General features: G+C 45.8%; 2 protein-coding genes across 2 annotated transcripts in view; one reads left to right on the top strand and one right to left on the bottom strand.

Annotated features, from left to right (window-relative positions):
• Positions 1 to 15633, bottom strand: part of LOC119465006 (neurofilament medium polypeptide) — an 82693-nt gene that overhangs the window by 10927 nt on the left and 56133 nt on the right. Inside the window, exons 2-4 of the mRNA XM_037725851.2 lie at positions 4830 to 4991; positions 1094 to 2293; positions 873 to 977 (exon numbers count right to left, since the gene is read on the bottom strand). The gene's annotated coding sequence lies outside the window, so the exon portion shown is untranslated. The remainder of the gene's footprint in view (positions 1 to 872; positions 978 to 1093; positions 2294 to 4829; positions 4992 to 15633) is intronic.
• Positions 14957 to 15633, top strand: part of LOC119464393 (thyrostimulin alpha-2 subunit) — a 74172-nt gene continuing 73495 nt past the window's right edge. The window contains exon 1 of the mRNA XM_037725336.2: positions 14957 to 15306. The gene's annotated coding sequence lies outside the window, so the exon portion shown is untranslated. The remainder of the gene's footprint in view (positions 15307 to 15633) is intronic.

Below are 15633 nucleotides of genomic sequence, written 5' to 3'. Positions count from 1 at the left end.
CGGTGCAGTGATGACTACAGATGCTGAAAATGTCCCTCACCAGCTTGAAGACATGTCTGCACACGACGCTGCAATCCTTGAACATTCGGCGGAGAGCTGCCGGAGTTATCTGAGCAATGTGCTGGATTATGGCTGCCTGTAGCTGCTGCAGTGTGTAGGGGTAGGTCTCTTACACCTGTCCTATGAGTGCACACCAAAAGTGTTATCAGACAAACTACAAGTCTTGTGCTAGAATATCGCATGTGAAACTGCGATGCCATTCGCAGTTATTGTAATATTTTCGTTTATTTTGTCACTGTACAGTTACTTTTCGGGCACCCTTTATAAGGAACACTTTGCGGCCGTAGTGAAATGCACTTCGCCTGCATGGCAAGATATCCGCGCCGACAATAACGATTGGCTCCGTCGGACGCTTAGTATGCTCATGAAGCAAAATTGGTATCGTTTGCGAGATGCAAACCGATCGATTAGCTCCTCCGCTTACAAATTTTGAACTAGCAAAGGACCAAGGCGCAAGGACGCTGTCGTCTTGTCGCTCCTGTTATCAAGTAAAGACATGACTACTTCTGCGAGTTATTGGCCAAGAATAGGATACATTACTCCAATATTTCAAGTGATAACCGGAAATAACATTTCAGGACTTACAGAGGGCAAGTATTGTGGAAAAGCGAAATTTCATGCTAACGTGAGAAAAGCAGAAACCGGAGTCATTATTGAAGAGAGCAAAAATAAATGAAGCAATAGGACGCCAATTTAACAGCACAATCAGTTGAATACAATAAGGAATCCCTGGATGGCTGAGCAAACATCTCTGTTGATAAATCTGAGAGTCGAGCGTCTAAATAAAGCAATAACTGCGTCGGCCTTCTTACCGGCACAAGACTCTTCTTCTTCTTCCAAATCTTCTACGGTCCAAGTTATCACGTGCTTATCAGCTGTTAGTCAACGTAGGTGCTGTCTGCTCCATTTCTGTCTCGCTAGATTTCATTGAAACAAAAAGAATTTAGCATTTTTGTTCAAAGTTCGAAAGAATGAGAATGTCAGTTTGCGCACCCGTACAGTGTACAAGAGTGTAGCAGCAGTAAACACTCACCGCTAGTGAACTTTGGTATTTTCTTCTTCGGTTTCTTTTCGTACTACTTCAACAGTCACATAATTCCGGTGGGCGCCCTTGGTCAATTCGCCAGTACAGCATCGTTTCCAGGAACTCCGATATATACAAACATCCGCTGAAACGCCACGTCACAGCTCCTTGGGGCCAGGCCGTGCAGCCTGTACTGGAGGGACACGTTCCACCAGACGCACACTAAAGCACGATGCTCGACGCATTGCCATCGAACCGGCCGTGTATTGCACGCGACTTCTTCCTCCACCACTGTCGTTCTCTTATTTCCGCCGATAATCTCTCGCAACTCGGACACCGTGATTGGTGCTTCCATTACCAACTAAGACAGTCCAACGCGATTCTGCTTTCCTAATTAATACTTAAACCATGGCGATTGTCAACTACACGGGATTGGTCAAGAAGCTGGAAGTTAGAGGAAAGGGGAAATGAACCTTAAGCAACATAAGGCATTCTGGAAAGTGTAAAAATTGGAAACATCCTAAGGTACGGCATAAGGCATTACAAATACACAGGGCATGGTATACTAGGTAGTGTACTAGGTATGGCATGCATGTCAGTATACTAAAGCATGCCATACACAAGGCATGGTAGAAATTGTAATTGTACAAATGCAAAAAGTTAATTTAAGAGATATTTACATTTTTTATTAAAACCTATGATGTACACGACAGCAAATGTGGAGTTACTACATGATTTGGAATACGATCGGCAACACTGCGCTCTTTGCCTTCGCAGGTTGGTTCGGATAAACGCAAATGTTCATCGCGTGTGCACTTCACCAAGCGGTCCCGACTAAGCGTAGCCCGGCGCCACTGTACTTGGTATAAAATGCATGCACTGTGGTCGGGACCATGAAATACTTCGAAAAAGCGATATTTCGAATAAAGCGATTTTGCTATGGCGGGAGTTTACTGCCTTTGTCACGCTGAGTAATTAGTTGATCGAGCAAACTTGGAGCACCTCTGCCAAGTAGAGAAGCACCGACGAACGAGGCGTGCTGCACAGAAGTCGGTCATTATTTTATCATTCAGAAAACATTCCAAGTGGTCAATCGCTTCAACAACATTCGTTGGTTTGTCGCCGTACACAACGATGGGCCTCGGTGCTACGCGAAGGAGTGATTCGCTGATCCAGGAAAGGAAGCAGTGGCGTTTTGGTTCTTGGGCCCTAGAAAACAAAGGCAAAGCAGGAAACACGTATTAGAGATAGTAAACAGTGTCGTACTTGATATCACTTATCGAGGACTATGTAAACTCTACTTTCCGGCGATATCGTCAAAAGTGCTCCGGCCGCTCACATCAGTCCCGCTGCGTGAGCATCTTGTGGCTGAATAGACAACTGCTTTGTGACCGTCCCGTTGCCACGGTTGCAAGATGATCGAGCGGCAAGTTCGGTCGCCATGACACCGCATTTCGTTCATGACTTCTGTCTCATCCACGGTTTTCTGTATGCTTCCAATCACCTAACTTTATCTCTCTTTATGGTAAATTTATCAATGTTGGTGATCGTTAAGTTTTATTGTGGCGTTACACTGAACACACGTGCTTTAATACACAGTGGGCCTATCGTTGACGTTCAGCAGCATGCCTCGATAAAGAACCACCAAGGCGGAAGGACGAGCTAGTTGGTTGCTACAGGTTGCATTCATGTTGGCAGCGCGAAATTGAAGAAAGCACGCGAGGAAACGAAATGTCAATCCCGACTATTTTGTGTTTCTTCTTGTCTGCGTGCTGTCGTAACTTTCGCGCTGCCAATATGAATGCAAGCTGCCTCGATACCGTCTCACTCCACGAAGGAAAATCTTATATAAAACTCAAAGCCAGTGAGTAATGACCACGAGTATCGAGGCTAAAGGGAGAGTTAGAACGGCGTGATGGAACTGCGTCCTGCGTGCGATTATTGTCTCCCTCCATTGCAGTGCACTTGTCAAGTACGTACTTCAACACGGCGGCACTTCTCAACACCTCGAAGAAAGACGTGGCATCTACCCACCCTAACGCTGCATCGCCGAGGTCAGTGCCGTCACGTGACACACTATAGCCTACATAGCCAACACTGTGGTGGAAAATATCACTGCACAGGAAAGCACGAGGCACTAGGCGTATGCGCAGGACAGCGCTTCACTCTTTCTGTCGACATACCGGGTGTTCATTTTTAAGCTTTACGGAATTTTCAAAAATCGCCTGTGGCAGGTAGCATAATTCTTATCGTTGAGCTGGGTTATTCGAAGAGGCGGACATTAGTAGCACGAGGAATCGAAACACATATTCAACTAATCAGGAAACATTGACTGATCAACTTCTTAATTCATTACTTTACGACATATTGCAATTTACGAATTGTAGCCGGTGAGTTTGCAAGACGCATCAACTTGAAATGAATTTCCAGGATGACAGACGTTTCGATATATTATTTCCCTAAGTGTGGGACGAAATGCATCGGCGTTCGAGTTACTTTTGTGCTTCAATGTATAAAGCAGCATTTTGGTAAAAAGTAAGTGGAACAACAGTGCATTTCTTATGGCGAGTTTGACGGCGCGTATCTCCAAACTGGTGTCATTCTGGAAATTCATTCCAAGTGCATACGCCTGACAAGCTCACCGGCTACAATTCGCAAATTTCGATATACATCGTAAAGTAATTAACTAAGAAGTTAATTAGTGAATTTTTGTTAATTACTTGATTATGTGTTTCGATTTATTTTTCTACTAAAGTCCACCTTATCGTATAACCCAGCTCAATGATAAGAATTATGGTACCTGCCACAGGCGATTTCTAAAATTCCGTAAAACTTACATATAGTAGGTAAAGAAGCAATTTTTCTTAGTATGTGTGCTCCTTCTTTCTTAAGTACGTGCATACCGGGCCTACTGAACATTATCTTAACCCGCCGCGGTGGCTCAGCCAGCTAAGGCGTTGCGCTGCTGAGCACGAGATCGCAGGATCGAATCCCGGCCGCGGCGGCCGCATTTCGATGGAGGCGAAAAGCAAAGACGCCCGTGTGCTTGCGTTGTAGTGCACGTTCAAGAATCCCAGGTGGTCGAAATTCATCCGGAGCCCTCCACTACCGAGTGCCTCATAATCACAACTGGTTTTGGCACGGAAAGCCCCAGAAAGCAGATGAACGATATATATATATATATAGACGTGTGTGTGTGCGTGCGAGTGGCAAGCTGCCACCAACTCATATTGGTGCCAATGATGCTTTTCTTGCTTCTTAAGTTTCGAAATGAGACAGCTTCAAGGACACCGCGCCGACCGACAAACAGGAGGCTTACTTGCAACTGTTTGTGCAAGTAGCATGCAACAAGAATTAGCATTGATGAAGAAGTCTGGCGACAACACAAATAAACGTTCAAACGCCCCCCCCTCTCTCTCTCTCTCTCTCTCTCCGCCCATCCCTTCAACAAAATTCACAAAATGGCGCCAGATAAGATAGAGACATCACGCTTGCTATTATTTTATTTTAAAATAATGATTTATTCCGCTCGCCAGTGAAATCATGTGTTGTTTATCTACCTTCCTATTTGTATTATATCATGTAATAGCGATTGCAAGCAATGTTTGTGCGAGTCAATCTTGTGTTGTGTCCTCGTTCCTTGAGCGCTGAACACCCTGAGAGTGGTAGCCCAGACTGGCCGTGCTCACGTTCTGCTGTTTCTTGCCTGAAAGGTAACGAAGCAAGCGCAGTAAGTAAAGCTTACCCGATGGATGCTTGTCGCGGAAACCAGCTCGTCTGGTGAAAGCTAGTACGACGGCCATGGCGGCCAGGATGACGACCGCCAAGGCGACGAGTGCGCAGATCGCGATGATTAGAGTCAAACTGCGACTCACTTGGATGTCGTCGGTGCTCTGACGCGACGATGCTGCGCAAGAAGGGACAAGTCCATGGCCGCTTTCGCCGTACAATACAATATGGCGGGTCACAAGACACCGTAAGACCCCTGTCATATTAGCGGTATGGGATAAAAAGCGTGGAGACGTCACCAGCACGCTTTTCAGTAGGCAGAAGAGCCAGCTCCTTGTTCCATTAACATCTGTTGAGAAAGTATACAATTTGGCCTGTTGCTAATTCATTACTTTCAGTAGGGCATCGAAGTTTCAAGTTTGCTGATTCCCATGAAAATATACAGGGAAGGACCTGAGAACGAAAAGCAACAAAAGGTGGCTTGAAAGTGTTCGAGACTCGGCAGCCGGCTTGGCAAATTCCAGCACAGCCCAAGTGCACTAGCGCTCATGTACAAAAAAAAAAAAGAAATTAAGCAAGAAAGAGTTATCTTTGTACAGATCCCACAAATGGGGTCACAAATCGGCATCTTCTACAGGCAAAAAATTTGAGGACGCTTAAGCTTCGCTTTTGAGAGTGGAACGCGATAGCATTCAAAGATCCCTGACAGCTTCTCACGGTTCCCGACGACTGCAGCTTGTGTAACTATAATGGTTACTGGCAAACACTGGCGGCGTAGGCGAGCTTTCTGGTAGAAACGCAGCCTCTTGCGTGGGCCGATACCGGAAAGAGTGCGCAAGCACGCCAAATAAATTATATCATTTTTTTCAGATTTGTTTGTTTCGCATTTTTAATATTTCAGTCTGAGAAGATTAAGGGCCCATTCACACTTGCGACTAGGCGAGGTCGCGCGACCAAGTTGGTCGCAAAGCGACCAGTCGCAAGTAGTCGCAAATGGTCGATTTTCTCGAAATGCGACCGTTTCGGGCCAGTCGCTCACTGCTCGATTTTTCAGTCGCGCGACCACAGTCGCAGAACAGCTGAACCAATCAGATGTGAAGGAACAGGACGTCCGTATACTCTGACGCTTATTTTACGCGGCGATGACATTTCAAGCAGACGTGAACGGCATATCGTGATACATTTCGGTTTAGCGACTCGTCGGTCGCATTTGTAAGTGTGAACATCGTTCGTCTTGAGTAGTTTTCTGGTCGCCAGTCGCAATTGGTCGCGCGACCTCGCCTAGTAGCAAGTGTGAATGGGCCCTTAACATAAAAGGCATGCGCTGTGGGTGTTTTGTTTCATATTTGTCTGTGGATTGTCATTCTCAAAATTCCGAGGAATAGCTTTGCCAAGAATGTGAGACAAGGTATGAGCAACACTAGTGATAGAATGGTGTGGCAATATAACCCGCATGTACCGCACGTCATATATGAAGGCATATACCTAAATATATTCGGAGGGCCTGCACGGTTGCGGATGATTTTCTCCGTCACCCGCCGACATCGCACGCCGACGCCGGTTGCCGACGCCGGATTTTTTGCGACACGGGGCCCCTTAGCGCTATCCCGTTAAAATAAATAATATCCAGACAGCTTATACAGGAAACCTTCTTCTATGCCAGAAAATAAGTGTCTTTTAAAACACTTATTTCGACGTTGTTAGAAACTTGTTGCGACAGAATGAAAATAATTCGCGCAGAAACTCCTCCAGGAGTTGTCTAAGTATGCGTAAGCATTGTGCCACTTGCTCATCTCCACGCAGCCCGGTCTCATTATCAATGTTATGAAACTTGAGCGACAGCGCTACGGCGACACGAACTGCTGCGGACGGCGGCACAAGGTGAGTAGATGACGCAAGCAAACTACAGCAGGTGGCAGCGCCAGGTGCGCTGATGACGTTGCGATCATTATAAGCCGTTATCGCTCTTTAGCGCTTCATCGGCCATCCGCGTGGAAACATTATGAACCGTGAGAAACCATACTGCGGCGGTCGCTGCGTATGGTGCGTCTGTGCGGACCCTATCTTGCAAGCGATCTGCATTGGGGACAGAGTGTGCCGAGTGCTGATAGCTTCGTGTGTGCTGTGTTCTCGCCGCTTAGTCCGTGTCCCGGTGTAAGATATATACTCTTTAGGTGAGGACACTCGCCAGACTCAATCGACCAGATAAAGTAGCAAAGGCACGCGCCGATCGGCCCGGTGACGGCAGCGGATACCTATCGGCAGTACAACGCAACTTCAACACAGAAAGCTTTTTATTGGTTTAATCTGCCGTTGTTATAGCAACCGGCGGTTCGCGGGAAATCCGAAATGATTGAGTGACGCACGAAAGTAGGTCACCGGGAAGAGGGCATGCGCGCGTTCCTTGTCGGCGCACGCTCTCGCCTGCGTTCTAACTGAAGTTGTGTCGTTCCGCCGATAGGTATCCGCTGCCGTCACCGCCCCGATAGACGCGCGCCCTTGCTACTTTATCTGGTCGATCGCAAGCAAGCCGAGAAGTGTCCCCACCTAAAGAGTATATATCTTACACCGTGGTCCGTGTTGAAGCGAGAGGCAGCACGAAGGTCAATTCGCTCCCTGCTGCAGGCCCTATCTTGAAACCAGACTGAATAAAAACCATCGGCGTTGGTCAGCGGTGAGTGGCCAAAGAAATGAGAACATAAATTTAGCTTGACGTTCATCACGGTTGCGGTATGCACACAGCTGCTCAGCAGTTGCACTATTGTGTGTGCGCACAAGGCTCGTGCCAGCCGCGGAAGCCAGAGCGCTGCCCTGGCTCCGGCAGTCTCTTGAGCAGAGCGTGAAGGTGCGTTTACTTGGCTTCATCGCTTTTGCAGCCGAACGCGCGTTGCGTTTCTGCAGCCCTTCTAAACACCCACGCGTTGATAGCGGAACTAAAGCCCCTGTTTTTTTTTAACACGAAAGTGTTTTATGCCGGGGTCCACCAAGACTTCACTGACGTATTTCCGTCACGGAAATACGTCATAGAACATAATACAAAGAAAGAAACCAGAAGAAAAAGTTCCACAAACATGGAAAATTTGGAAATCGAACCCACGACCTCTCGGTCCGCGACGATAGATCGCCGAGCGTTTAACCCATTGCGCCACAAACGCATTTGCAGAGAGCTACACAGACGCGCCTTATATATCTAACACTCCTCCGTGTACCCGCGCTCTTGCTCGGGGCGGTGCCGCCGCCTACGAGCAGAAAAGAGAAGTACTGCATTATGACACTAACGCGCACCGACAGTGAACGCTTCGGTGGTCTCAGCACTACGACGCCTCGATGCCAGCATTCGAAGGGACGCTGGCATCAAGAAGCACTACCAACGCCACCTAGGTGGCGTTCACCGTACTCAGCACAGCGGAGCGTGGCCTCTGCAATTAGCTCTGAAAATGTTTCTGAAGTTGATCGCGGAGGCTGCAATTACGACGCGCTGTACGCGCTGATTTGACTCGGTGACGATTCAGTTACGTGCTTTGTCTTGCGCGTTGTATTAGTGTGTCAGTTACGTGCTTCGTCTTTCGCGTTGTGCTAGCGTGTGCAGCGTAGTGCAGCTTCCATATGCACGACGGTTGCTCATGGTCATCGACATTGGTAGTCGTGATGGAGGAGACGTGCCACCAGGCGTCAGCGTGGGTGCATCAACGCCTAAGGGCGCTTTAGCCACAAAACACCAATAGACATTATATATCAATGTGCAATAAACATTACACTACTTCTGTGAAGACACGTTTCACTTTCGTGTTCTATACCGATTCCTATATAAGAGGGATCAACCATTTTTTTTCCAGGGGCTTTAAGCAGAACAGCATGACAACGCCGCCACCAGTAGTGGTGGCGCAAATGCGCCCCGAGCGTCCGTACAACTGCTATCGCAATAAAAATAACTTGACCTATTGCCTGTTCAAATAGGCTGGAGACAAACGAAACAGGCAGTACTGCCTCTCTCTCTTGGTCTGTTTATGTTTTTTTTTTAATGTGCAGTGGCCTGTCGAATGCAATGTTTGCAACTCCAACGCATCTCTCATTCCACGCAGACCATGGCTCAAAAATTCGTATTCCGTGGAGCAGGTCTGATCAGTGTACCTAATAAGTGTCAAAGAAACGACATCAAACTTGAACCACCTTCCCGGCTCCGTGGTCTCTATCATATGTCTTCTCAATATCAACAATGTATAGTTTTCGATAACCCACAGTAAACACACAATGCTTATTCGTTCTCCTACTGATGTCACATTCTATGTAACGCCTCACTGGCTGTGAGAGTCCGTGAAATGAAATGAAAACACCAGCCGTGTTCATTCGTGGGTTAACTTTGCTAGAGTAATAACATTGCTCCTTCATCAGCACAGTGAATTTTCGCAACACTATAACGGCCGGGATTCGGCGCATTTTTTTCTTTTTTTGAAGCGCCAAGCATATACAGGGTGTTTCATTTTAGCTGCACCAAATTTTTAAAAATTACCTGTGGCAGATAGCACAATTATAATCCTTGATCTAAACTACTCGATGAGGCGGCCATTACTTCCACGAGAAATCAAGACGCCTAATTGAATAATAAACGTAATTACGCTAATTAACTTTCTAGTTCATTATTTTACGGCACATTTTTCAATCTATTAATGATAGCTGCCGAGTTCACAAGGCGTATCCACTTCGAACGAATTCTCAGGACTGAACCAGTTTCGATATAATAATTTTCAAAGTGTCCGGCGAAATGCATGGGCGTTCCAGTTAACTTTTTGGGGAGAACGCTGTTTTATGCATTGAATCACAAAGAGTAACTGGAACGCCCATGCGTTTCGTTTGACACTTTGAAAATTAATATCTCGAAACTGGTTCAGTCCTGAGAAATCATTCCTAGCGGATACGCCTTGCGAACTCAGCGGTTATAATTATTAGATTGAAAGATGTGCAGTAAAATAATGAGTTAAAGAGTTAATTAACGTAATTACGTTAATTATTCAATTAGGCGTTCTGAGTTCTCGTGGAAGTAATGGCCACCTCATCAAGCGGTTTAGATTAAGGATTATAATTGTGCTATCTGCCACAGGCAATTTTTAAAAATTTGGTGCAGCTAAAATGAAACACCCTGTATGAATCTCACTTTGCTCACTAATATCACAACGCTTCACGTCTCTCATGGCGCTTTGAAATGGTCTGAACATGCGCATTTTTAATTTCTCGAGTAGCGATTGTGCCGGTTATGTTGCCACAACTGAGCTAGATACGAGCACTTTTGTAGTTGCAAACTACAACTTCCTACCATCCGGAGAGCGCCATTACAAGACTTTTCCGCGACCCGCTTCTGTCTATGTGGCGAGCACATCACCACAGAAACATGCACACAGGCAGGGAAAACATGGTGAACATGTAACATTAACTTATCTTTCGTATCTCTTTAGCAAATAAAGCAGTCCGTACGTTAACTGAACAGCCATCATGGCTATACGATAGGACGATTGAACTCAGCTTTTGTGCTATAGGTGCTATTATAGATTTTTTTTATACGCGATGGTTGCGTGATTACGATTATTGTAAGTACAAAGGGATTAACCAAATAGCAGCATATGACAACAAACGATATTATATACTTTGCGTACATTTCGTATCAGTGGCCCGAAAGAAGCCCGGCAGGCACTGCTAGTCAGCTGTTCAAGCTCGCCAAGCGGCACTGCTGACACATTAGCAACGTAGAATGAACAACAACATGCGTGAACAATGTTGGATTTTTCTTACTGAAGTGCGCGCAACAGACTACATGGGTTATCGGCGAAGAGTAAGGGGGCCCGAGGGTTCGAGAAAACGACAAGATACTTGACCAACTTAGGTTGACAGAAAACTTACATTCTGCACTCTCAGACATCTTCTTCTTCTCTTTCTGCACATCACAAGCGGGCCAGGCTCGGAACAAGCATCTGAGTATGGAACTAAATTCTGGTCACTGGAAAGCCCCACCTTCACTAAATACCGTTCTCAATTATCTATCTTTGATTTCCTTGCTTTTCTTATTTTGATGTGTTTGTTCCAGCGATTCTTCTTACACTTAAAAATAAAGCAGAAACCATCCTTGATGATTTTATGTCATGCTATGTCATACATTTGTGAAATGTACAGACGACACAAATGTCTGCAACGAGTGGGGACGCTCACATCACAAAAATGATGTGACGACGACTACATGGAATGGCGACGATGATGTGACGACGTTGGCGTGACGACAACGTGATGCGGATGCTGGAGTGATGTTAAAATGATTAGAATGATGTGAACACTGTAACATGGCGCGTCCACGATGGCATGACGACGAAGGGATGACGAAGGAGAAATCGCGATGACAGCGTTACGACAAAGGCATGACGACAATTGGTTGACGACAGTGCAATCGATACGACAAAATGACTGCATGACGACGACATCTTGGTGCTGGAGCTCGCGTTGCACTCACGTGACGCCGTAATTCCCAATAGATCCGGTGTATTCTTCGCACTACGTTCGATACAATCGGGCCGCCTTAATTCGTACTATATCTGGTGTTTGTTTGCACTATCGGTCCAGTGACTTTTCGAGCTCTCCTATCGCGGGAATCGGTCCACATTTTTCGGACACAAAATTGGCACTACCTGGCGCGTGACCTTGCTCTGGGCTTGACTAAAACTATAAGCAAAATATGCTTGGCGTTTAATTTAGGAAGGACCGCCTGTTGGGCTAGTTGATCTAACATAGTTACTTTCAGATATAGCGCAAAAAAGTACACACACACACACGAAGACACGACAGACGCGGACGAGCGCTACTACCAAATGTTTATTTCAGTCAACAAACCCTCCGACTTATAAGGTGAACCACGTACACCAGTGTCACGCCCCTTTCCCATGCGAGGTCATAAAAAACAAATCTAAAAAAGTTAACAGTACTATCTGCCTCAGGCAACAGAGTTCAAATAGTTGAGTTCGGCACTGTGCTAAAGAATTGACGCTTTGCTTAGGCAAATATCTGAGTTTTTGTGGATATAGAATGCTTCTAGAGCCACTCGAGCCGTGTAGTTTGTAGATTTGCCTAAGATAGTGGTCTCGTAAAATCGTGCCTCGCAACCACACGTAATGATATGGGCAACAAAATGTTCATACTTGTCCTCTCTTTTCTGAACATTTAGCGCATGCTCCCTGAGCCGGTCGTTTATGCACCGTTCAGTTTGGCCGATGTACACCTACCCGCACAACAAGGGGGTGGAGTATACCACTCCTGTCGTACACCCCACGAAGCGGCTATTATGGCTGGTTTGGCAACCTCGTTTCCTGTCACCGCAAATTCGAGGCCAGAGCCTGGATAGCCCAGCACTTCGCCTTTACCCTGCACTTCCACCACATATGACGTCTCTGTTGGCACGACGTTCATTTGGACCGAGTGCTCGGCATTGAACCAGCAAAGGCACACACCCGATGATGATGACGATGATGACGATGACGATGATGATGATGATATACATATGAAGAAGACGTGCGTAATAAACGCCCAGAATATCTGCTTTATTTGTATTTTATTTAACGGATTACCCTCTGAGACGCGTCATTTATATTACAACGTAGAAGAACAGGGGATAGCATGAGAGACACAATATAGATTAACATCCTTTTTGAGAACTAATCCACTAGCTCTTTGTTTTTCTTTCTTTCTTTGTTTCTTTTTCTTTTCTTTTTTTTTTTGCATTGGGCTGCATTCTGAGGCATATCTTTATAACAATGCGCCTAGCGCTCCATTCACGCGGACGCCGATTTCGCCTATTGTAAGAATAAATCCACTACTGCGGGTTTTCGCAGAAATCATTTGATTATTAGCCGATGGAGTTTTTCCATGCCGACGTAATCGTATGCGTTTCCGTTACATGGATTGGAGCGTAAATTGCATAGCTTTTCTAAAAAACAGCGCTGTCTTAAAAAAAGTAAGTGGAACAACAAGGCATTTTTACCAGAAGACTGAGCCACATATCTCGAAACCAGCGCCATTTCTAAATTCGTTCCAAGTGGATAAGCCTATCAAACTCACCAGCTACAATTCATAAACTGCAATATATGTGCTCTGAATTAATTAGTAAAAACACTTAATAGGGGAAATTTTGCCCATTGGCCAATTACGCATTTGATTTGTCGCGGAAGTAATGTCCGCCTCATCGAGTAATTTAGATCAAGGGTTAAAGTTACGCTATTTTCCCCAGACAATTTTTAAAATTTTTGTGCAGCCTAAGAAACCCTATATATGCATTATTAATAGTCAACGACGTCCTAAGAAAAATATACTCCTTTGTACTAAACAAACTTGTGCAAAATAAGAATAACTAAGAAACAACAGCAGTAGGACAGATGAAACACGTGATAAGCATAGAAACTAGGTGGCTAGGTGGGTTTCTCCTACTTATGCTGTTATGCAAAGCTGAGAAAGAACACCGTACATGCTATTTAAACGATTCGTACAAAATAACCACATAATTTTTCCACTCTAAGAAGCTGTTTGTTCAAATAACAGCCGCCAAGCGTGCTTGAAAGTGCTTGTAGCTTAGAATTTTCTGCAAATTTAATACTATCAACTGCCAAACTTATAGCTTGTGTGGTGACTACGGCCATTGGAAATAATGAAGACTAAGAAGCGCGAAAACTTGCTCGGAGCCGAAACAAATACACGTATTACCAGCACAGTCCTGTGTGTACTGGAGTATGCGTTTGTTTGTGCGATTGTGTGCGTGTTTCTCCTGCCTGCGTCTCTTCGCAGGGTTTAGCCTCAATCAAGTCGCACAGGGTAGCTCAAACTGAAGTATTTCTTCGAAACAATTCTTGGAGCTTAGCTATATTCAGACTCCACAGGTAATCCTCAACACACATTTCTGGATGTACATCTTGCATGTTATCAGTGCATGGTTTGCTCTGCTGTACGCACCACTCGGTAGAATAAATAAGACTTCGTGTAGCGTCTTCCCGTGGTCTGCATAAGCCGTCGTGTGGTCTGCCTGACATGTTGACCGCTAATCAGTAACAAAGACAGAGAAAGAGAAACACGAAACGACGACACGGGCAGTCCTTGATTAGCGGTCATGCAGTAAACACCAACAAGGCCAAACTCAAGTTTCTTCTCAAGCATATTTCTCGCACTGCCCGTGTCGTCGTGTCGTGTTTTTCTTCTTCTTTGTCCTTGATTAGCGGTCAACATGTCATGCAGTAAATACCAACTAGGCCAAACTCAAGTTCTTCTCAAGCGTCGTATGTTCAGCGCAAGTCCGTTAAATTATGGGGTTTTACGTGCCAAAACCAGTTCTGATTATGAGGCACGCCGTAGTGGGGCACTCCGGAAATTTGGACCACCTGGGGTTCTTTAACGTGCACCTAAATCTAAGTACACGGGTGTTTTCGCATTTCGCCCCCATCGAAATGCGGCCGCCGTGGCCGGGATTCGATCCCGCGACCTCGTGCTCAGCAGCCCAACAACATAGCCACTGAGCAACCACGGCGGGTGCAAGTCCGTGACAACCTACACAAATGCAATAATGCAACGTAAAATACACGGCTTCCCAAGTCGAAAATAATATAGGCGTGCTGCCAATTACGTTCGCTTTTTTTCTTGACGTCACGGCGTAGGCGAACTTCCTTCAATACTGGCGTCTCTCGCGAACTACGTTTTAGAGCGCGGAAACAAAGCGAGCGGTGCGCTTTTGGTGACGGAACTCGTACTGAATTTCTTGCGGTGGTATAGTTAACAGCCCGGTGTGAACTTCGCGCCTAAAGACAGCCTAATCAAATGCATACGGCGCGCAAGCGCGACCTGGTGACAAATGCACTAAACAAAGTCCCGCTCGAGCAGCTGGTAGCAGCTAGCGACGGCTAGCGACATCTGTTTTCCCAGCCTATAGGCTAAATATGAAAGGAGTAATGGATCGATCGCACAAGACGAAGCCACATCTCTCTGTAACCGCTTGTGCAGTGGCGCCATCTGCCGCGAACTCTTGCAAAAGCAACGGTTCGAACCTTCTCTCCCAATAGAAGCTAGAAAGAGTGAAAGAAGAAAAAGTAAGACTCGCGAAAACTGCCGGGGGTAGGAGCGGATGTAAACTACCGCCGAACGTTTGCCCGAACGCAGAATCGCAGATCCGGCGCGCGATTCTACGACGTGAGACAGCGCTCACTATAAGCAATCGCTTGAATTGCGACGTTTAAGCGAACATTTCCCAAGCCTGACTGCATTAATAAACTCTCGCAAACTGTGCCACCGAGTTATATACAGCGTGGCGTTTTAAGTATTGCGTACTTAGTTTTATTAGGCTAGGCAAAAGTGATCGCGCGAAAAGTTTACTCTAGAAATAAAATTAGCTCTTGGCTATTACAGCTCGCGTTGTAGGAAGCGAAAGGCCTGCGAAACTTCCTGATTGACCGATCCAGAGACTTCGACGCGGACGACGCACTGTGAGTACTTAAGATTACATTTTCTATATGTTTTCAATGGTGTTCCTGAAAGCTTTATTGTTTCACGCGCGCGTATATTTCCGCAGTTTGCTCGCTCTTCCAAATAGGAATTGAATGAGGGCCTTCAATAGAAAGGAAAGTTTTGAATACTATAGAAAGAATATATAGGAATTACTGTAGAGCCCGCCGGGCTTGTATGGGGTGGGGTTGGGGTTATTAGCCCTTATTCTTAGGCATGATTTATCTTGGTTACGCAACAAGGGCATCTCTGAAAACATTTGTCATGCAGCTTTCGAATTCTTCAGACTTTTGTAAAATTTTGGGTGT

Source organism: Dermacentor silvarum, chromosome 9, assembly GCF_013339745.2.
Source record: "Dermacentor silvarum isolate Dsil-2018 chromosome 9, BIME_Dsil_1.4, whole genome shotgun sequence".
NCBI classification, from domain to species: Eukaryota; Metazoa; Arthropoda; class Arachnida; order Ixodida; family Ixodidae; genus Dermacentor; species Dermacentor silvarum.
Note: the sequence above shows the minus strand (reverse complement) of the source record. Positions and strands in the feature narration are given on the sequence as shown.